Source organism: Cupressus sempervirens, chromosome 7, assembly GCF_028749045.1.
Source record: "Cupressus sempervirens isolate cs-2001-9-10 chromosome 7, ASM2874904v1, whole genome shotgun sequence".
Taxonomy (NCBI): Eukaryota; Viridiplantae; Streptophyta; class Pinopsida; order Cupressales; family Cupressaceae; genus Cupressus; species Cupressus sempervirens.
This window is the reverse complement of record NC_143124.1, coordinates 56,754,702-56,777,831: the sequence shown is the minus strand read 5'-3', so window position 1 is coordinate 56,777,831 and position 23,130 is coordinate 56,754,702.

Below are 23,130 nucleotides of genomic sequence, written 5' to 3'. Positions count from 1 at the left end.
GTCCTTGATATTGGTAGAGTTATATAGGGGTTTACACCAGATAGTTTACTAGGGTGCTAGCTAGCAGGGGAGGAGTATAAGGTTCCCCACTCTTCTACAAGTATAGGCTTGGGAGCACATTGTATTGCTTAGACCACTTGGATGTAGAGAGAGACAGGCAGAGGAGCTAGTGGCTTATAGTTGGGCCATGCCATTGACTTACCACCATACATATGTGGTGGATTATTGGAGAGTCATGCTAGATGATGTGGTGATAGTAGTATTAAGGCCATACATAGGCTTGGGGCCATGGGTAGAGGATGGGGAGCAGCTACCATAAACCATATCCCCATACTTTTTTTTTTGGACAGTGGGCACACATAGCTGAGCAGTACAAGCCAGATAGGCTGCTACGATAGTTTGGGTGGTGACAGATAGCTCCAGGGGACACACAAGCTAGTACTGATGTATGGGCTAGCCCTTCGGAGAGATGGTTTGCTAACAGTGTGGCTAGAGCTAGAGCCATAATAGTGGGATTGGTTTAATAGGGTAGTAGATGTGGGCTCCACTCAGGAGTACCAAGATACCTTTGTGTGATTGAGACTAGTGGCCCAAGCGTAGGCTACTAGGGTAGCAGTGGTTGCTAGATAGCTAGCCTAAGTAGCACAACATGAGAGTTATGTGGCGTTGGGCTGAGGCCACTACAGAGGAGGAGCAACTAACTCAATAGAGGTGGAAGGTAGGGATGTAGGAGAGAGGAGCACATGAGGAGAGAGGAGGAGAGGAGAGAGTAGAGGAGAGAGTGGAGGAGAGAGAGGCAGAGCCCACGAGAGGTGGAGATGAGAGAATGGAGGAGAGGAGGCCATAGGGGGAGAGGGATTAGAGGTGAAAAAGGCTAGCAGGTGGTGATGGAGGAGGGCCAACGGTAGGGGGAGAGGGTGATGGATGGGCAACCCAGTATGCCTCATTACAGAAAACACATGATATGACCAGTCAGCTACTCTGTGATATATAACAAGAGTGAGATCAAATTTGTATAGAGTGAGATCAGTTGTGTTTGGAATGAGATGTAGCACAAGGGTAGGTTGATAAGGCAAGTATATAGGTGGAGAGGCTGTAGAAAAAGGTGGGGCAGATGGAGGGTAGGTTGGATGTGGTGAGCCTGGAGAGGCAGGCAGTACAAGTGAGGTTAGATGCCTTGCAATAGGAGTGAGATAGGCTGGTGGCAATGGTGGTGACCCTATGAGCACAGTTAGCAGTGGGAGGATGGATAGATCAGCTAAGGTGATTACGATTTGAGGTGGAGGAGCTAAGGGAGAGGGCTGGATTTTATCGGGGTAGATACCACGTAGTGGTCCTAGTAGACTAGATAGAGCACTATACATGGCTGACATGGTTAGGGATAGTTGGGACCCATATAGTTATCTAGGGAGGGGGGAGAGTGGATGGAGTATTGGAGGGGAGGGTATAGGCAGGTCTTAGCACACTAGGTATATTTACAAGATAGGACAAAGCCAAAGATGGGGGACAGGGGTGAGGGGGAGGAGAGATGAGGTGGAGAGCTCAGTGATAGAAGGGGGATTGATGATGCCACCACCTCCACCACCAACAGTACTAGGGGTAGGGGGTTGTAGAGGAGCCAGAGGAGTTAGATCAGCGAGTAGTGATAGGCTAGATTTTTGTTTGCATGATGAGTATTTTGTACAAATCGACAATTTTTGAGATACATGTATATTTTGTGCAGTCACAAACTCGTTGTATGATATGGACATTGTATATTGGCACTTGGATGGACTATATTCTTTCATTCTTTCATTGATTCATTGTGGAGGGGTTTATACATATATAGAGTTGATCATTCATTGGGGTGGTATATGTGTGATGGACTTTTGATGACATGAGCACTGTTGATGATGCATGTTTAGATGGATATGTTTGATATGTAGGATGTGATTGTTGATGATTTGTGATGCAAGATATGATAGGTGATGAGAGATATGATGTTGCTCATATTTTATGGTGTAGGATGTGATATTCTATGATGAGAAATATGTTTTTGCTCACAGTTTATGATGCAAGATGTGATTTTCTATGATGAGAGATATGTTTTTGTTAATAGTTTATGATGTAGGATGTGATTTTCTATGATTAGAGATATGCTTTTCGCTAACAGTTTATGATGCAGGATGTGATTTTCTATGATGAGAGATATATGTTTTTGCTGACAGTTTATGATGCAGGATGTGATTTTTTATGATGAGAGATATGTTTTTGCTAACAATGTATGATACAGGATGTGATTTTCTATGATGAGAGATATGGTTTTGCTAACAGTTTATGATGTAGGATGTGATTGTATCTATGATATCTTAGATGTGATGTGATGTGTGTTGATGTGATCCCTGATGATGTGATTTGCTTGATGATATGTTTGAATATGCTATTTGTATGATGATGAGAATGTTTATGATACTCAAATGAACACAAACTAAAAGATAAGTGACGAATGCTAAACATGCTATTCATCCACAGGAAAACATGAAATTTATGATGTTTAAAATGAACATAATGTAAAGGATAAACATGAGATTTATGATATGTGAATACAGAGTAAAACAAAATGAAAGATGAATTAGAATTTTGTGAAATGAACCACAAATGAATGACAAATTATATGTCTAAAATGAATCACAAACTAAAGACTGAACTTACATGAAGTAAAAACTAATGCAGAGCTATCTCACTAACATGAATCACAAACGAATGAATGAACTATCATACAAAGATGAATTACAAATGAATGATGAACTATCTCACTAAGATGAAAATGAGAAATTTATGATATGCTTAAAAATGGACATGAACTAATGATGAACTATCACATGAAGATGAATTACAAATGAATGAATGAACTATCACACTAAGGTGAATTACAAACTAATGAATGAACTATCATACTAATATGAATTAAAAACTAATGAATGAACTATCATATGAAGATGAATTACAAACTAATGAATGAACTATCACACTAAGATGAAAAAATTTATGATATGCTAAAAATGAACACAAACTAAAAGATAGATTTGAAACTTAGGATAAGCATGTGAGTGTATAAGAGAGATCTAATGTCTAATAAAAGGATACAAGCTATGATAAGAAAACGTGCTAGATTATAAGAGAAGCAAGAAAAATTATGATGGTGGAATTAGGATAAACAAAACCTGAATTAGGATAGTGATCTATGTTAGAAAAAGTGATTGTAAAACCTAGGAGATACTGACTCTAAGGAGAATGATGTTGGAACATGAGTGACCAACAAACTTGTAGTCAAGAAGCTATTAGAGTTGAGAGCTATGATAGTGACTTATGATAGGGATCACATCATTATGGTGGTGAAATTGTAGCCTAAAGGGATGAGAAGTTGTGTAAGAAGGATAATGAAAACAAGCATCAATGTGTGATGATCTGAATTGAAAGATTTTGATAGCTGAAAAAGATGAAGTTTGAGAGAGAGAGGTACCATAAAGGAGGAGGATACCATAGGTGATGGAGTAACAAGAAAATAAAGGGGAGGTTCATGGGAAACTTGAGTGTGGGGTACTTCATGAGGAAGTGCCACCATGTAGTGTGAGCACTTTATTTGATATAGGAATATTAGGTATTTGCCAAGGTTACCAAGAACATCAAGGATTTTACCCCAATATTACATAGGAATGACTCAAACAAGCACGCAAGGATTGCCCTAACATCACACATGAGTCTCGAAGAGATCAGTATGGAAATGATGCTAGGTGATCCACAAGAAAATGATATTACCTAAGTGCATCATGTTATCAGAAATGAAAACATGGTTGAAATATGCAAGGGTGATATCTAATTGGCTCACAAGTAGAAAAAGACTGTGATCAAAACCATGCCTTTAAGTTGCCCTAGTCAAAACACACCATGATATGAAATGATCATGGAACCTTGAGGAGGGAATAGATAAAAGCATATGGAAGCAATCAATCAAAATATACAAAAACCAAAGATTTGAAAACAAAAAATTGCAAAATAGTAACCTTTTTCTATAGAGATCAAACTGATGAGCTACTAACGGGCTAGAAAAAAAAGAAGAGATGCTTGGAAGAGACTTTAAGATAAGGATGACAAAAGGGGACAATGATGTGTTTTTATAGATGATGGGCTAGGAAAACAAGGTGCCACAATAAGACCAGAATAAGATATACATGTATGACTATACAATGACTGGGAACTCAGGAACATGTGAGAAAATATTGTAGTAGGTATGTATATGATGGGGGAAAGCTCAAGATGGGGAGATAGCACTGTTATAATTACAAGAATTGTACAAGGGTGTGATATGTAAAGTGTAGTTTGTTACAAGGATTATGACACTATGGTATTTACAAGATTATGATACATAGGATACAAGTGTTGGTACAATGGTATGATACATGAAACACTATAAGAGTATGATACAATGGTATGATACATGGAACACTACTCATTGAGGAGGATGGATATGGTAAAGTACAAGGATGAAAAATAGCTAAGAAAATACATGTGGTAGAGTACAATGGTAGAGTTCAGTGGGTATGATTCACATGATGCTATAATATAGTGGTTAGGTGAGATGTTTGCAAAGTTCAAAGTGTTGGAGGGTGATGGAGTGAGGTGTAGTGGGAGTGTGAATAGTAAAACTATGAGGAACACCTTTGAAATATTGGGAGATGGGTGATGTGATATGTAGTGGCGATACTAGAGATGAGCGTTAATGATAGATAATAAAAAGGCTAAGTACACTTGGTGCCTATTTGCTAGGTTTTCACTAGGGACCTATCCAAGGCGCTTGAATTGCCAAGTTTTCACCATTGGAAACTTGTTTTTTCTTCACCTATTTTTGATTTTGAGAATTTAGTTTTTAGGCATAGAATTTCTTGAGGTCAATGATGTTGGTAGGATCATTCAGGACTTTACCATTAAGTGTAGATAGCTGATAGGCTCCTAAGCCAAAAGATGTTGTGACCACATAAGGACCTAGCCATGTGGACTCAAACTTGCCTTTCTTTTCTCGGTTCGGTTGAACCTTCATATTCTCTTTGAGGACCATGTCACCTTCTTGAAAACTACATGGATGAAATTTCCTATTGAAATTGAGCTTGAGGTGATTCTAGTAGATCATGAGGTGGTCATAGGCCTATTTCCTTTTATCATCAAGTAGATCATCTTGAGTGAGTTGAGCCACTCGATACTCTTTATCTAATATCTAGATCCATAGAGAAATACGAAGGGATGGGAGTTCAACCTCAATAGGTAATACTACTTTAGCACCATAGACCAAGGAGTGTGGGGTTGTGCCAGTGGATGTATTAAATGAGGTGCGGTATGCCCATAAGGTAGGATTGATTTGCAAATGCTAATCACGACCAGAATCATTGACAACTTTCTTTAGGATCTTTAGTAGGGTTTTATTTGTTGCCTCTACCTGACCATTAGCTTGTGAGAAATATGGGCTAGAAAAGTGGTGATGTATGTTAAGGGAAGTGAACAATGCCTCCATTTTTAGGTTTTCAAAACTGCCTCCATGGTTAGTAAAAATGGTAGCTGCGATGCCAAAGCGACTGATGATATGATATAGGATGAATTTGAACACCTGAACTCCTATGGTAGTGACAAGGGGAATTTCTTTGACCCACTTAGTGAAATAATCAGGGGTGGTGATTATCCACTTGTGTCCTTCTGAAGAAAGTGGTACAATGAGACCAACAAGATCGAACCCCCAATAGATAAGAGGCCATGGTGGTGCTATCAGTTGCAGATCCTAAGTTAGGGCCTATATTAGATTAGCATGTTCTTGACAAGGTTAAAAACATTTCACAAACTCACATACATCATGCTTTAGAATAGTCCAATAATACCCAGCTCAAAGGATTTGCTTTGCTAGCACTATGTCACTTATGTCAGCACCACAAAGTCTAGCCTATACCTCTCACAGAACCATTGCAGCCTCATTTTGTCTAAACATCAAGAGAGAGTATCATGATAACCATGATGATATAGGGTTTGGATGATGATAGTATAATGAGAAGCTCTTTGAATAAGGTTATAGCATTGGGTTTGTGTGAGATGGGGAGATATGATACCATTTAATAGGTAAAAATGAATTTCATGGTACCATGGGGATTGGGGACCAACCAAGAAGCATACCTATGTTAACTCATCATCTCTTATGCGGGTTCATGCAGCTGCTCAACCAAGAATTCATATTGCATAGCTTCGTGTGGTATTTCCAAGAGGGAACCAATAGTAGCCATGGCATCTTTAGCTTTATTTTGTAGCCTAGGTATCTATATGAACTGGAGTTGAGTAAAGTATTCCTTCAATTGATCAACTAACTCCTTGTAAGGTAATAGGTTGTCATCCTTGGTCTGATATTCATTCAATTCTTATTTAATGATAAGCTAAGAATCACTGTAGACCTGTAGCTCTATGATATTACATTCAGTGGTGATCTTGAGCCCTACAAGAGCTTCATACTCTAAGATGTTACTAGTACACTAAAACTATAGTTTGAAAGATTTAGGAATGTATTCTCCTTGAGTTATGACCAAGAGTATGCCTATATCGAAGCCATGATATGTGTAGGATCCATCAAAGTATAGCTTCCAGGATGGTTGTTCTTCTATCAAACATAGGTGTTCATCTAGGAATTCCATAATGAGAGGGTGATCTGCAACCAAGGGTGCATCCGCCTAGTGATATGCAATAGCCTATCCTTTGGTGGCTTTTCTTTCAATATATTGGATGTCAAATTAACTAAGAAGCATAACTAATTTAGCCAAGCATCTTGTGAATACTATGTGAGATAACATATATTTCAGTGGATCAATTTTTGAGATTAGCTATACAGTGGTACTCAACATGTAGTGATGCAACTTCTAAGTGGCAAATACCAAAGCTAAGAAAGCCTTCTCCATTGGTGTGTAATTGAGCTCATATCCCACTAAGGTATAGCTGATGTAATAAATAGCTTTTTCCTTTCCTGTATCATCAAGTTGTGCTAGAAGAGCACCTAATACTATGGAAGTAGCTATGATGTACAATATGAGTGGATGCCCTACAATCAGAGGAACCCAAATAGGTGGATTAGCCAAGTATTTCTTAATGAGTTCAAAGGTACGCTGACAAGTAGGGCCCCAACCAAAGTTCTAATTTTTCTTGAGTAGATGTGTAAATGATTAGCATTTATCATCAAGTTGGGAGATGAACTATCTGACTAATTGGAGTTTTCCATATCCATGATGGCTTTGACATTTTTAGGATCAATCTCAATACCTCTTTGTGATACTATGAATCCCAGGAGCTTTCTTGAGGTGACACTAAAGACACATTTCTTAGGATTGAGCATGAGACAATATTTAGCTAATCGATCAGACACTTCCTTGAGATGAGATAGGTGATCAAGAGTATTAAGAGACTTGACTAAAATATCATCAACATAATCCTCAAGAGTTTTATGGATTAGGTGATGGAAGATGATTGTCATGGTCTACTCATATGTTGCCCCCTCATTCTTTAGCCCAAATGGTACCATGTTATAGAAGAATGTGCCCCAAGGTGTGGTGAATGCCATCTTATGTTGGTTTTTTTATATTATCTGAATCTAGTTGTATCTGAAGAAACCATCCATTAGAGACAAGAGCTCATGACCAATGGTCAGATCAACAATCATGTCAATATTTGTTAATGGGAAGTCATCTTTTAGACAAGCTTTGTTGAGATCCCTAAAGTTTGAGCAGATTATGATATCACTAGAAGGCTTGGTAATAGGCACCATCTTGGAAATCCATTCAAAATAATCTATTGGGAAAATGATTTTTGCCTCTAGCAATTTTTCTAACTCTTCTTTGACCAATAAAGCAACTTTGGGGTGCATCTTACTGAGCTTTTTCTTAACAAGTTTGGCCTTTAGATCCATGGCCAAATGGTGTACAACTAACTTGGGGTCCAACCCTGGCATGTCTTGATAGGACCATGCAAAGTGACCAACATTTTTGTGAAGAACTTCAATAAGAAGATTTTCTTGATCGGGTGGTAAAGATGCTGCAATGTTTGTGATGTGTGGTATTTTCAAACTGATATTGACTGGTTAAATTTCTTCTGTCAAGACTAAAGATATGTGTGGCCTATGTTCCTATAGGGGGAGGATGAAATCTTCATCTTTAGGTGCCTTTGAGATGTTTTCATTGTTAGATATGTCCTTTATTTTTATTTCATTTTGTGAGTCATCTAATGGCACTCTAGAGGATTTTTTTTTGCTTTTTTGTGTCTTTTTTCACTTCAATTTTGCAACTGGAGATTTCTTCCTCCCCAAAGCAACCTATTGGATCTAGTTTTTAGACATATGCTGATGGTGGTGGCAGCCATTTATGTGGTATTTTTGCCCCCATGAATTTAAGGAGAGCATGTTCGATAGAGAATTCATCAACATGAATGACACTTGGTTGGTCCCAATCAATGAGTTTAGGGTGAGTGAGGGGTAGTCCTATAAGATTTAGGGATAGTTGGCAGAGAATAGAGGCTCCTAAGATAATGTTGTCAAGGAAAATATCGTCATAGGATTTCTTTTCTACTTCCTCAGGAATGTCTTTGACCTTGACAAGGCTGTTGTGGATATTTGTGAAGGCATGGCCTTCATTTGTAGTGCCCCCAGTTGTGGGGATTCTATAGCCTAAACCTTTGTTTTTCTCTTTTTTGTATGATTCCACAAGCTACCTAATGCCTAACTCTAGGTGGCCTAGACCGCCTCCTTGATAATCCCATTGTTTAGTTGCAAGGCGATGAGACCATGGGTATTTTTGTTTGAAGTGATCAAGAAGTTCTTTACTTTTTGGAGGTGGTTCTTTGTACAACCATGTACTAATGTTAGGAGCATTTTTCTCTCCACCAAGGATACCATTGGTAAGAAATGTGGTAGATCCAAGCTGTTTGATCTGTAGGGTACTGTCTGGTCTTAGTATCTAATGTGTTGGGTGCCCTTGACTATGTGGATCAATTAGTAGAGTACCAACAACAAAAGCATCTGTAAGATTGTATTCACCACAACCTTGGTAGTTGATCTTAACTATAGAAAGTGTAGAGGCTAAAATGGTGTCTAGATTGTGGCAAGTGCTAGAGGAACTAGCCATGGTGTGGCCAATTTTGATTCCAGGACAATGTTTGGTGTCTGAAACTTCAATTGCATTATAGTAAGAAAAGGGTTCAAGATCTACATGGATGGTTACCTCAATGCCATTATGAAAAAAATTGACGCACTAATGATTTGTGGATGGAATAGCCTTAATGGCATGATTCCATGGGGGACCGAGGAGGATGTTGTACTGAAGGTTAAGATCAACTACGTGACAAATTGTTTCTTGAGTTGCTGGGCCAACTTTAATTGGGAGCAAGATAGTTCCTTCAGTTGTACACTCCAAGTTGTCATATGCCTTGATGGTGATCACCTCATTAATAATATCAGCCTCAATGTACCCTACCTATTTGATGAATTTTAATGTACATAGATTCAAATCTGATCAATTATCTATCATGACCCATTTGCAAAGTCTAAAACCATGATAGCTATAGGAAGTGGAAGGATATGATCGAGTTCAACTATTGGGATATTAGTAGTTTTGAAGGATAAAGCACATGATGTAGAAAGGTGGCCAACCAAGTTGTGAAACTTGGTGGCATTTATGTCACATGGGATGCATGACTCATGTAGAGTACTATCAAGGATCTCTTGATAAAGTGGGCTTGTTCGTAAGAGATCCAAAATGGAAATTTGAGCTAGTGTATTTCCAAGGTGTTCCAAGATGCTATACTATGGCCCTAATGAGGATGATCCTGATGGAGATGCTTTGATAGAGATGGTCATAATCATGTAGATACAGGTGGGCCAGCTATATTGAGTCAAGCTCAATGAGTAGTAACTACACACTAGGTATTTGGGTCTTTGATGTTTATAACATTGATAGATAGCTCAACTTGTGATATGCAGCTGATAAGGCTCGCATAATCCAAGTATGCTGAAGTATAGTTTTGAGATTTGTCTCAATTATCTCCTTGTTTTCGTTGAGTATTGTTCAATTTTTTGATAGGAGGGTTTGCAGATGCTTTTCCTAGGTTTGTGTTATGTGGAGGGAAAGCATTTTGATACATCAATAATCTTGCATTAGGTGAAGCCTATGTACCCATTGTGATTTCCTTCTGGTGAATGAGGTCTTGGACATAATCCTTGAGTTGCATGCAGTTAAGGGTAGTGTGTCCTTTGAAATGATTGAATTTACATAACTCATTATCCTTGTACCAGGATGCTCTAGACTAATTGGGCTCCAAAGGTTGTGTTTGTGGATACCGAAAAAGGTTATCCTTGGCCAATTTGTCAAATATTACATGAAGGGACTCCCCTAATGGGGTGTATGCATGTGGTTACCTCTAAACATGGGGTTTAGTACCTCCTAAAAGTGTGATAGCATTGGTTTGATTATGATGAGTAAGTACTTGCTAATTGGTCTATATAGGAGGTTGTTGATATACAAGGTGTTATTGCTGATAAGGCTGTGGTTGACAAAATGTGGTGGGAATATTGGGTGCTGCCCCAATGATATACACTTGTCGAGTGTCAGTGGTGCCATCTGTCACTCTAGTTTTGTTTTTAATCCAATATCGAGTTTTGTCATTGCTAGGACCTCGGTCTTGGGTGTTTTCATTATAAAGTTTGATAACACCATCCTTAATGAGCCCTTGTTCAAGTCCCGTCCCCTTTTTCCTAATGCCTTTGTATATTTGCAAAAATTTCATAACAATGTTATGGGCAAGGCTATGATGTGCATTTTTTATGAACATTTTGACAAGGTGACGTTCTAGAACAGTACATGAGAATTTAGTTGTGAGGATTTTCCAATGTTGTAGGTATTTCACAAGGCTTTCTTCTCCTTTCTGTTTAGTATCAACTAGGTCCACGATAGATAATTAAATCTCAACAAGATGGGTGTACTGAGCCACAAAAGCTTTAGAAAGATCAACAAAAGTTTTAATAGTGCCCTGAGGGATATGGTAGAACCATTCTAGGCTTGGCCCTCCTAAGCTTTTTGGAAAGAGCCACATTAGGAACACATCATTATAGGCTACCTCTTGACAATGCATGTAGAATTCCTTAACATCTGTGATTGGATCACTTTTCCCTCTAAATTTTTCAAACTTGGGGATCTCAAAATGTTTAGGAAATGGTGTTATCATTATGGTTTTGTCAAATGGATATGGGAAATCATTCTCAAATTTAAAAGTTTTGGAGTCTGTCTCATCTTTGGGGGCTTCGAGAGCGTTTTTCATCTCTTCCCATTTAGAGTTTAAAGGTGGGGGAGTGAGTGCCTTTGATCTAGGTGCCCCCAGTGTAGTATACATGCCAGCATCTAAATATTGACACAGAAAACCCTGATTTCCATACAACGTCTATGGAAAAACAAGTTGCACAGTTGGTGGGATGGATGCTATGGGTTGTTGAAGTGTGGTTTGTGCATAATGTTGCATCTGTTGAGAAGTTTTTTGATGAGGAGGATAAGTATTAGGTTGTTTCCCTATGAGATAATTCTACATGGATATCTAAGCATACTGTTGGCATGAAGACTATGGCTGAAAGGGTGGAAATTCTTGAACCATGCCTTGGGAATATATACCATGCTCAATATATGTGGATTGTGCTCCTTCTTGAAAGTATGACCGATTTTGAATAGGTGCAAGGTAATTAATCTATAGTAGAGTGTTCACAATAAGGAATTATAGTGGTGGGATTTTTTGGCTATTACCTAAAGGTGGCATAGAAAAGTAGTTGGTAAGGGGTTGTAGTGAATAGCCAGTTGAAGTGATGGATGAAAGTGCTTGAGGTGCATACATGGATACAATGCTAGGGGGAAGGCTAATGGAAGGGCCCTATGTCATAACAACATTCCAAGGTCCGAAAGGAAATGAGGCTGAAGAGCTTCGGCTAGATACAAAGGGGTTGATAGTAATGTTGGGTGGGGTGGAAGCTGAGGTGTTTGATCCTAATGGCAGCATTTGCATAATAGATGGACTGGATGTGATGTGAGGTGGAAGTGAGAAGGTAGTACTGCTAGATGAAAATGGAGGATTTCATGGAGTGGAAAAATGAGTGGTGGAAGCAGATGTAGATGGTACACTTTGGGTTGGTTGGGATGTAGTATGCACTAAGGGTTGAGTGAGAATAGGATGGGTGTTTTGTGGAATGAAAATAGACACCTATGTTGAGGGTATATGGGGTCTGCTAGTTCCATCTGATGTGGTTTCCATCTGAACAAAGGGTGTGTAGGGTCTGATATATTGATAAGCAGTGGACACCCAAACTCAAAAGCACCAACATTGTCCCTTAAGAAATTTTCCATGATGGTTTCTTTGTTTTGATCTATGATGGCATTCACAATGATGGCATGGCTAAGTTCATTCATGAAAGCCTCAATATCTATGGAGGAACCTAGCGCTTCTGGGATTTGTGGTGGTGGATTTGATGGCATCATGGAAACCATGGGGTATGGCTAAGCTCAAGATATGCTACTACTATGACTAGGATCCACGTCCTTTTTTTGTGTGTTCCTGCCAAAACAGGTGGTGGATGGCATGAAAGGATGATTTTCCTATGCATGAAAATGCAAAGAGGGATGATGCTAGGTATATATGATACTTTTTAGGAGTCTAGATCATATGGTGCTAAGTGAAGGAGGTTGGGTTTCTCTAAAATATGAGTGTGGAAATGTGATGGGGATACAAGATGTGTGGTCCTAACCTCTAGCTCAAGGTGATGTGGGACACAAATGACAACCTATTTTTAGAAACTGCTAAGTTTGAAAGATAACTATGAGGGTGGGAGAGATGATGCTAAATGCTTCTAAATAAGTGAGAAAATGCTAGGTTTCAAGAATGCATGTGGAGGATTCTTCTTTGAAAGCCTAAGATGGGAGGAGGTTATCCTATTTCTAAATGTTTGTGTGTGGTAGTAAGGTTTCTAAATGAGACACTAAACCTATAAGTGCACAAGTGTGTGTGGAAACAAGGAGGACCTAATCAAAATGAATAACACTAGAATTGTCGATAAGGCTATGATTAACACCACATTGAAGGGTCAAGTTCCAGATTTTGTAGTCCCACTCAATTTGTAATGCTACCTCTACACCGTCTTTCTCAATCTGATCTAGTTTGGCAATCCTCAGGTTGGGGGTGTACTTATTTTGTTCTGCATCTATTTCCTTGTAAATTAGTATTTGTGGAAGTTTAGCATTTTTGAACTTAGTTTTGGGATGGCCTGACATGAGCTATTTCCAAGGGATTTTGATCACAACTATGGGGTTTTAGAGGTAGTGACTATGCTAAGTATAGCTTTTGGACCTTGGGTTGGAAGCATAAATTTATTGAGAAATAGCTAAGGTTTGGTAATTAAAAAAGTTTGAGTGAGCTGGAACAAGCTTGACTTTAGGTTTTGTTGCGAATGAACTTGCTAACAAACTTTTGGTCAAAGGCAAAATATGATATTTTTGGTCAAGTGGGATAGATAACAAGGATTTTTTTGGAAAGAGCAATTATTGGATAAATGGTAAAAGGTTTCATTTCCAACTAGGTTTTGTTGGGTGTTTTGTGGGTTTTTAGGTAACAAGTATAGGCAAAACTAAGAAGGGAAAATGTTGTTGTGAATGGGCTTGCTAACAACCATTTTTCATATGCAAACATGGGATTTTTTAAAAGGAAATATATGTTATTTTCGGTCAAGTAGGAAGGGTAACAAACGTATTCTTGAAAGAGCACAACTTTGGACCAAGGAAAAAGGATTTGTAACTAGGACTTGCTTTAATGATTTAACTTTTTTGGCAAAGAGAAAATTTGGAGCAACAAGACAAATAGTTGTTGCAAATGGACTTGCTAACAACTGCCTTTTGAGAAAACAAAAGTGGAGTTTCTTTGATATGAGTGTTTTTGTGAACAAATGATTTCTCAAATAACAAAGCAACTTTGAGAAAGACAAACATATGATCTCTTTAGCAAAAGGATTTTTGATAGTAACCATAAAATTGTGTATTTTTTACAAATGTTTTCCACAAGTCTTGAGCACAAGTAAGACAATTCAAACACACACTTTATCCCTAAGGTCAATTTTTTTATTGCAATATGCTATTCAACAGCCCATAACTTGATGTCTCTTGATTCTAGTGCAATATTTCCCTCTCATCGAAAAGGTGAGTCAATACAAGAGTCGATCGACAAATGATAAACATCAAAGAATCTTCAAGGCATGGAAAATAGAAGTTCCCTTCTACAGTAATGGCCCTTGGAGATGAAACCCAAGTGGCCTTATGCTTCTACTAGGGGAGCACAATGGCGAGTAATCTTGAGGGATGTTGTTTCCCTTGGACCATGAATGAACATACCATGGAAAAAAGTGAGATAATTTTGACTAAAAGGGTTGTAAATGGGTTTGTGGAGTCCTTCAAATAGTTTTTACGTATGTGATCCACTTAAGAATCTATTCCGAAAATGCTGAAATCATGGGAAATTTTTGTACCTTAGGCTGCCCCTAGAAACACACCACCCGAACTTGAATGAGGGAGTGAGAAAGTTTACCCTTCCCTTCATTTATATGCTAGCCAAACTTTTAACCATTTTAAGCTTCTCATCAAAGGGGAAGCCCTTCCCAGAGGTGGATGAACTCACTAGAAGCACTCCTAAGTTGTTGTGAATGGTCTTCCTAACAACTTTAGTACATGCGTCATGTATTTTAAGGTCTTACTTTGCATGAAAAGAGAGAAGTTAAAGATGCGCTAAAATGTACAATCTCAAAACACATAAGACATGTGATTCATTACTATTTGGACACTTTAATGCTCTATTGTATGATTTAAAAACACATGTTTAACATACAAAGATTTGTTCTAACTTTACAAAATTGTCAACAAAAATAAATCGAGTGAACAAAGAGGAAATAGAGTGCAAAAGCTTCAAAGAGTAGGGAATAAGAACGTTTTTGACTTTAAGGCATTCAAGATTTGACGAAGTTTATTTTAAGCCCCAAATTTAAAGTTTTTGCACATAATGTTCATTAATGATCAAAATGAAATGTTCATTGCAATGGTTAATTTTAATCCTTAATCATTTATTCCATGAAAGACAAAAATCAAGATTTGTTTAGTTTTAAGCTATTTAACAGAAGATTATGATGATGAAACCTATAGAAAATAAGTCAACATAAAAACCTGCACTAGAAAATGTTAGAAATTTGAACTAAGTAGTTATCATAGCAAACCCACAAGTTTAAGTAGCGATCCTCCAAGTGCAAGATTGCAGGTAAAAGTCACGGGAACATGGGTAAAACTAGTGAAAAAAATACAAAAAAATAGGCCATGTGATAAAATAATACAGAGTGATCCCATGATCAAGCAATCCTGTGGGTTTAAGTAGGGATCTCGCAAGTGGGAATGTAGGAAAAAGTGGTGAGAATAAGGGAAAAAGAAGCGGGAACAACGGGTAGAAGTCACAAAAATGTGGTAAAGACTGGTGAAAATACAAGAAATTAAGCTGTAGGATAAAATAATATAGAGTGAACCCGTGAGCAAGTAATCCTACAATGTGAGTTATTAAAATTCCCAAAGATCAATTCTTCGACAGGTTTGAGTGGTCAACACTAGAAATTGGTTTGATAGTTTGACTGGTTGGAGGTCGTGTTCTCACAGGTAAATATCAGCTATCCCATAGGTTGTTCCAGCATTCCTATGGAAAAAGGTTTGGCAGAGATGTAGAGACAATTTTTAGGACATCTGCAAAGGCTAGATGGGGATGACCTACGAACTCATGGTCATGGGTTTGCATTCCCGCTGACATATAGCCCCAATCCCACGATCATAAGATCATGTTTTCAGGGTTGCACGATCACGAACAATAGGATTTCTAAAGTGTTTGAAATTGAAAAATGATTAGATGGTTAGAAGCATGATTTTCAAAGAATGACCTACATACCTACAAAAAGATTAGCAAACTTCCTACAAAAACCCATAAGCAAACAAGGTTACTTTGGTTAGTTCATCAGAAAAAACTCAAAAAACTAATTAGATTGGCCCAAATGTGCAGTCTCACCAGGCGTGCCAAAATGTATCACCTAATATTATAGTGTAACATGAATACTAACTATTAAATGAAAGTATTAACAATACTAAACAAGTTAACACTTAGGATATGACTGAAGGTTATCACCAAAAAAAAAAGCAAATTAGGAATGGTAGACTCCTAATGGTATAACTCATGATACAAAGGATCTGTCCCTAATAAGAGGGGATGCATACTCACATTTGTGCTTAAGCTTCCAAAGGATGGGGGGTTTAACCAAATGTTTCTATGGATGAGCGTTTCAAACAATGAAGGTATGGAGTGATTTTAGCATTATGATGGTATTTTGGTAGTCTTCAAGTTCTCAAAATAGCATTATAACATTGCATGAATAATTAATGATATTTGTAAAGGGAGAGGGTTCCATTTATAGGCCAAAGGGTAGAGACATAAATAGTTAGGATGCAGGGATGACAAGATGGTGAGGGAGGGTCAAGATGCACTCAAAAGAAAGGACATGGATTGTTCTTGTTTAGCATCCAAAGGGAGATGACACTTGTAAGAGGGATGTAAGAGTCATCAAGTGAGGTTGAAGAGATATTTTGAGGATTTGAGAGGTGTGGTTGAGTTTGTTAACTTTGGCTTGGGTTAGCAATTCTTAACCCTTGCTTAAAGTTGTGCACATGTTTAGGAGGGGGATTAGGATTAGCTTAGAAGGGTGGTTAAGGGGTAAGTGAAGTTAGTATGGGTGAATGGGTTGGATTAGGGGTTAGGATAGGATTTAGGAAGGCTTTAGGAGTTTAGATATTTTATTAAATGGTGTATTTAATAAAATGAGGATATGGGATTAAATTAAATAGGTTTGAGAATTCATTTAATTTAATAAAGGAATGAGGATTTAATTGATAAATTGATTTTGGGTGATCATTTGATTTTATCAATTGAACTATAGTTAATTTAATTAATTAATTAACTAGGAGATGATGATTAATTAATTAAATAGTAAATATTTAATCAATAATGTCCTAGGAGAAGACTAAATATGACTACCTAGTGATGTAATTAGATTTAGGTGTCTACACATAGATTTTGGGCAAGTGAAATTGTTTGACAAAAGGATTTTTTAGATGTTTTATTTAAATAAGAGTTTTAGGGGGATCTTGTAGAAATGACGTCCTAGGTAAAAGCAGACTTCACCATTGGATTTGAGTTGACACTTTCATAAAATTTGATATATAATATGCCCTAGTTTGGCCATGTTCAGAGGAAATAAAAGAGTTTTTTAGTTTTAGCCCTTGATGGCCATCAAATTTAATCTCATCAGAATTTTCATCACAAAAGAAAACCATAGTGAAAATGGTAAAAAGACTTTCTTAGTATAATGACCATAACTTTCTATCAGGATATCAGCTTTTAGACTTCTTATAGGCATTGGAAAGCTAATTTAGCATAGTAAAACTTTGTGTAGATTTGTTTTTTTGATTTTGACATTTTGTCAGGTTTCAAGAGCCTGAAATTCAGATGTTTTTTCTTTTGAGCATTGATTAGGGCATAACTTTGGCATATGGAGTTAGATTTTGGACTTCAAGTAGTCAACAAAAAGATCTTGGAGAGCTCTACACATTGGTTCAAATTTGGTGCAGCTTTGGTATAGTTTATTTGGTAATTTATTAATTTGAATAGTGTATGGTATATATTGACTATGGTAACATTATGAATTTATGACATTGTATGTTTTGAGATTTAAGATTTGATGTCATTGTATACTTAGTTCATATTTTAGTTTGGTCTCATGATGATATGGTTTTCAATATTTGGTTTGGATATGTATGATGACTTGTTAGGTCGACAAGTTGTCTTGTGTTGTAAGCAGGGTAAAGCCACAAACCTATTTCACCCTTTTTAAAGGAAAAGGCTAACAAAAGTATAACTGTTCACCTTCAATGACATTAAATTGGTATTATTATTTTGAATTTGAAAATGAAGTAACCTAATGAAACGTGTACAAATGGATGATGTTTAGGATTATAATTTTTAATAATTATTTGGAATAAGAATTAATATATTTTTCTAATTTTTATAGACAATTTTTTAGTTGCTGAGAAATGTTGAAAATTAGAGGTTTAGTTCCCATCACAAAACTATATGGAAATAAACTTATTTCCCTTTGATCTCAGACTATGTTATAGATAACATATATAGCTAGATAACATATATAGCTAGAACAATAAAAAATAAAAATTGTCTTTAGACCTATATTTTCTCTTTTATAATGATTCAAATTTCAACTCACATGAAATTGATAGTTTTCATCTCCCAGCACATTTTTCAAAACAAATCTATCCTAACCATTAGAAAAATTGTACATTCTAGAAGAGGAATCTCTCCTCTAAAATGTCATATAATTTTTAATTTTTTTTATATGATTTAATATTTTTTTCATTCTCAAAATTGATATCTTTTCGAGTGTTAAAATACGTGCTTGTAGAATTTGTTAATTATAATATATTATATTTAATTAAAACACTATAAACTCTATATGAGAGTATTCTTGATTCTGAATTCTATATAATGGTGTTTATATGCTAATAAAAAAAAATCATAAAAAATAGTAAGAGTTATTAAAATGCCACTTTTCTAATTTTTATTTTACTTCTTTAGTAATCAGATACAAACTAGTATAAAACATGTAATTAATAGACATTTCTAATTGAAAAAGTGTGAGACCATATATAACTTAGCTAGAATGAGTTTATCTAGATCATATGTTTGAACCAAATTGATATTTAGATAGAAATAGTCAAACTTAGTTGTTATAATAAGTTAGCCTGATAGGTGACATAACATTGTACTTTTACCTAGCAATCTATACTTACAGGTTACATTTATGGCTTGATTATGGGTTGTCTTTGCTCACTGATCTTTCATTATTGATGCATATTTAGATTGGTGGCTTGAATTTGGGTTGTCTATTCCCTGAGTCACATGATTTTCTAATTTTTTCTTCATGTGGAAGGGACGAGATGTTGTTACTAGGTATAGTCATGGTGGAGGATTGTGGTTGACTATTTTATGCTAACAGGTTGGACATATATTGAGAGTCAAATGCTTGGTTCATGGATGTGATCATGGTGCCATGGAATTTGGCATGACATGATTGGATATATAGGTACATCCTTGATGTTCATTGGTTTGAATTTCTAATTTGGTTATGGTAGGATATTTTCTTGATTGAGGATCATGGTTATTTGGTTTCTTCTTAGGAGCTTATGATGTGCACATTGAGTTCTTTGATGGCTCGATGCCTTGGTTGATTCTCATAGTTAGAGGATGGATTTTTTCATCATGATGTCATGGATAGCTTGGATACATGGTTTAGTGGGAGATTTTAGTAGTGATGACATCCTAGTGCATGATTAGTTCCTATTTTGGTGTGTATCTTTATTGGTCTAGAGATCTTGGTTTCACTTGGTATGGACACTTTGGTTGTGTGCGTGTAGACCTAGAGGATCTTCATATAAGAGATGGATTTTGTGATGCCACGGGTGACTTGATACCATGGTTGAGTGAGAGTTCTTGGCATTGATATATTTATTGAGTGTTTGTAGATGTTGGAGGTTTCTCTTAGATCCTGTTGCTACAAAAGCATCTTTGACATTTGCATGGTATATTTCTTATCTTCATGGTGTGTGAAGATGGTTAGATCTTAAGGACTCATGGAATCATTGGTTATCTTCATAGTGTATGGAGATGGTTCTTCATGGTATGTGGAGATGGTTTTCTTCATGGTGTGTGGAGATGGTTGCATCTTAAGGACTAATGGGGTTCTTGGTAAGGGTGTGGTTTATACTTTCATTTGACACATTATCCTTGGCGATTAGGATGGTTTTATTATTATGTCATGGTATACTCTAGATACGCATTTAGAGTTTTGACATGTTATAGTGTATTCATATGGAACATGTTATATTTTTGGCTAAAATGGTTCAGATCATGTTGTCATGTTTATGTTCCTAAGGCCATGGTTGTAACTTTGACATTGATCTTGGTTTAGTTTCTGGGTATTGAGTACATTGATCATAAGTTGGATACTTCATGATATTACTATGTTGCATTTTGAGTTGGCATGGATTGATTGGTTACAAGTGCTCATGGATACTTAGAGATGGTAGTGATGTTGTTTTCTCTTGGATTAGAGAAGTATTTGTTGGGATAGTCGATGGTTTTAGTAGGAATTCTGAGGGGAATTCACCTAATATGGACTTGAAAGGAGATTGTTCTTAGATGAGTCTTGGTTGGATACTTTGATATCTTGATGAACATTATCATTCCCCACTCTTGGTCTACTTGCTAGTTGGCTACTTGAGAGGTATATCCCATTGTTTCTCTTAGTTGCATTATGTTTATGCTTGTCTTTCATGGATATCGATCTTGAGCTATGGTACATGAGTTAGTTCTTGAGGTTCCATTTGAGAGATGGTTTAGCATTGGTTATCTCCATTTTCATATTTTTCTATGCTAGTTAACTTTGGGAGATGGTTTTATATTGGCCATATTCCTTGGTTTAGAAATAATTTATGAGTTTGATCTTCTTGTGAGAGGCTTACATCCATGATTAGTTATATGGTATGGTTTGGGTGTTGTTGAGGCTTCTTATTGGGGTTTTATAGAGGAGATCATACTTTTATAGTTTACATCTAGAGGTGTGTGTAGAAGGACATAATACAAGTTATGATCTTAATAGTTTCTCTTTGGTCTTGGTTACCTTCCTAGATGTCTAGTTTTACTTACATTGGATTTGAGATTGGTTAGAGATTGTGATCATTAGTTTGTGCTCATGTATGTCATATGAGAGATGACATAGTTATCCCTTTATCTCTTTGCTTTGTTGGTTGTGGAGAAATTGGAGTATTGAAGATTTTTTATGAGAGTTGTTCTTGTAGGTTATTGGTTTATGGATTGTGGATGTCCTAGATACTATATGGATTCACTTCTTTGAGATGTTGTGAGTGAATTGGTTATAGATTTGACACTATCTTTTGTAGTAGGAGCTTCTTGGTATAAATGTGGCAGGTATTGTTCTTGAGGCTTGTGATTGTAGGTTACAGATTGGATAGGTTGATGATGTGAGATTAACTAGATATACCTTTGGAGGTATGGATAGTTGGATGGGTTTGGAATTTCCTATGGCTGCTATTTTAACTATGGGTATTTTGACAACTATGAATACATGTGATTAATTTTGGATCCGGATTTTTGTCTTGGCATTTTTAGTTGGTACAAGATTTTATGATCTTCTAATGTGACATGTGGGAGATTGACCCTATGCAATTTGAGACGGAGCACTTCATGTAATTTGATCCATGATGGTGGATGTGCTAGGAGGGATTGCTCCATTGTTCATTTATTTGGCTATAGATTGACCCTATGCAATGTATGTAACAAGTGGGAGATTTATGAGATAATGGGTTTTGCGCACATTGCATAATATTGTTGTATTGTATTGTTTTATCATATTATGTAATGTTGCACCTAGATGGATGTGCAACATGTAAAGATTCCCATGGGATATACTTGATGAGTTGTATTGTAACATTGTGATAAATTTTCATGTAATTATTTAATATTGGGGGAAAGAATTAAATTTTCAATATTAAATGTGAGATAAATGGGTTGGGTAGCACATGGTTTATGTAATATCACTTGGTGGTTTTGTGGGGATTGCTACTATATAAGTAGTCACAAGGGTAGTAGTTGTTGTGAGAAGATAGAAGGGAAAATGCAAGAGTCAAGTGGGACAAGAATTGATAGATTAGCCAATGGAGCATTTGTGAAGGTTGAAAGCATGGCATGGGATGTGTGGATTTGTACCTGTTCACATAGATTGTTTGGTTGTGGCTATGGCTTTGAAAACTTCCATTGTTGTATTGTATTACTATTTTTGTTGAATTAAATAATGGATGCTTTTGGAGGCTGGGATCTTCCCTCAATGAGGGTTTCTCAAGGTATATCTTGTGTCACAATTTTTGTGGGTATGTTGTCTATTCTCTTGCATGTGGATTTTAATTGCTTATGTATTTCAGATCTATTATGGGTTATGTAGAAATGGTTATATTTTTATTGTAAATTTCTCTACATATTTTTTAGAAAAGGCTCTTACTTTAGTCAGTTGGTGAATGGCTTTGTGTAAGTCATTCTTTTATTTGCATTTTTGTTAGTGATGTCTCCTCACTAGTACATATTTGTATATAAGCCTTCCTTGCTTTAGTTTGCTGCTGCCTAGTTTCTAGTTTTGGTGTTTGAGTAGTTGGTTTTGCTTTCTATTTCTTCTAGTTGTTGTCTTGCTCTCCCTTCAAGCAGCCTATCCTCTTTCTTTATATGCTTTTACTCTATTTCCCAATGGACTAGACAATGGTCTTTTGACCAAAGATTTTTGATTCTTCATGCACTTTTTAGCACATGCTCCCTAGTTAGAGCCAATGTTAGTCACCCAATTTTTAAGGCTGGAATTCTAGCCTTCCCAATATGACCCTCCCTCAGAATCTCAGTTTTCTCCTATAATTTATGTTGAAAATGTTGTGTAAAGTAGGTTACAGATGAAGTTTCATGATAATAGAATGCTCCAACACACATTTTTAAGGCTTTCCTTAATAAATTTGGAACTAATTGAACAAGGAACATTCTTCAAAGGTTCAAATGGTTCAAAGGGTATGAAAGTTTAATATGCTTTTCAAATGGAGCCATTGATTCGATATGGCTCAACAGTTACAAGTCAAAATGAAGATCCAAGTCAGATTTTGATATGTAGGTTTAATCTCCATTTCAAAGAAGTTCAATGATTCAAGGTTGACTTCCACGTCTGGCAAGCATGTCAGAAGTCCCAAGTCTTTTGAGGTGTAGGTTTAAGTGATTCCATAAAGCCTGTAGGTGCAAGTCTAGTGGCCCTTAATAATACCCAAATTTTCAATTTTCCCCAAGTTTTGGGAGACTCTAGTTCAAATT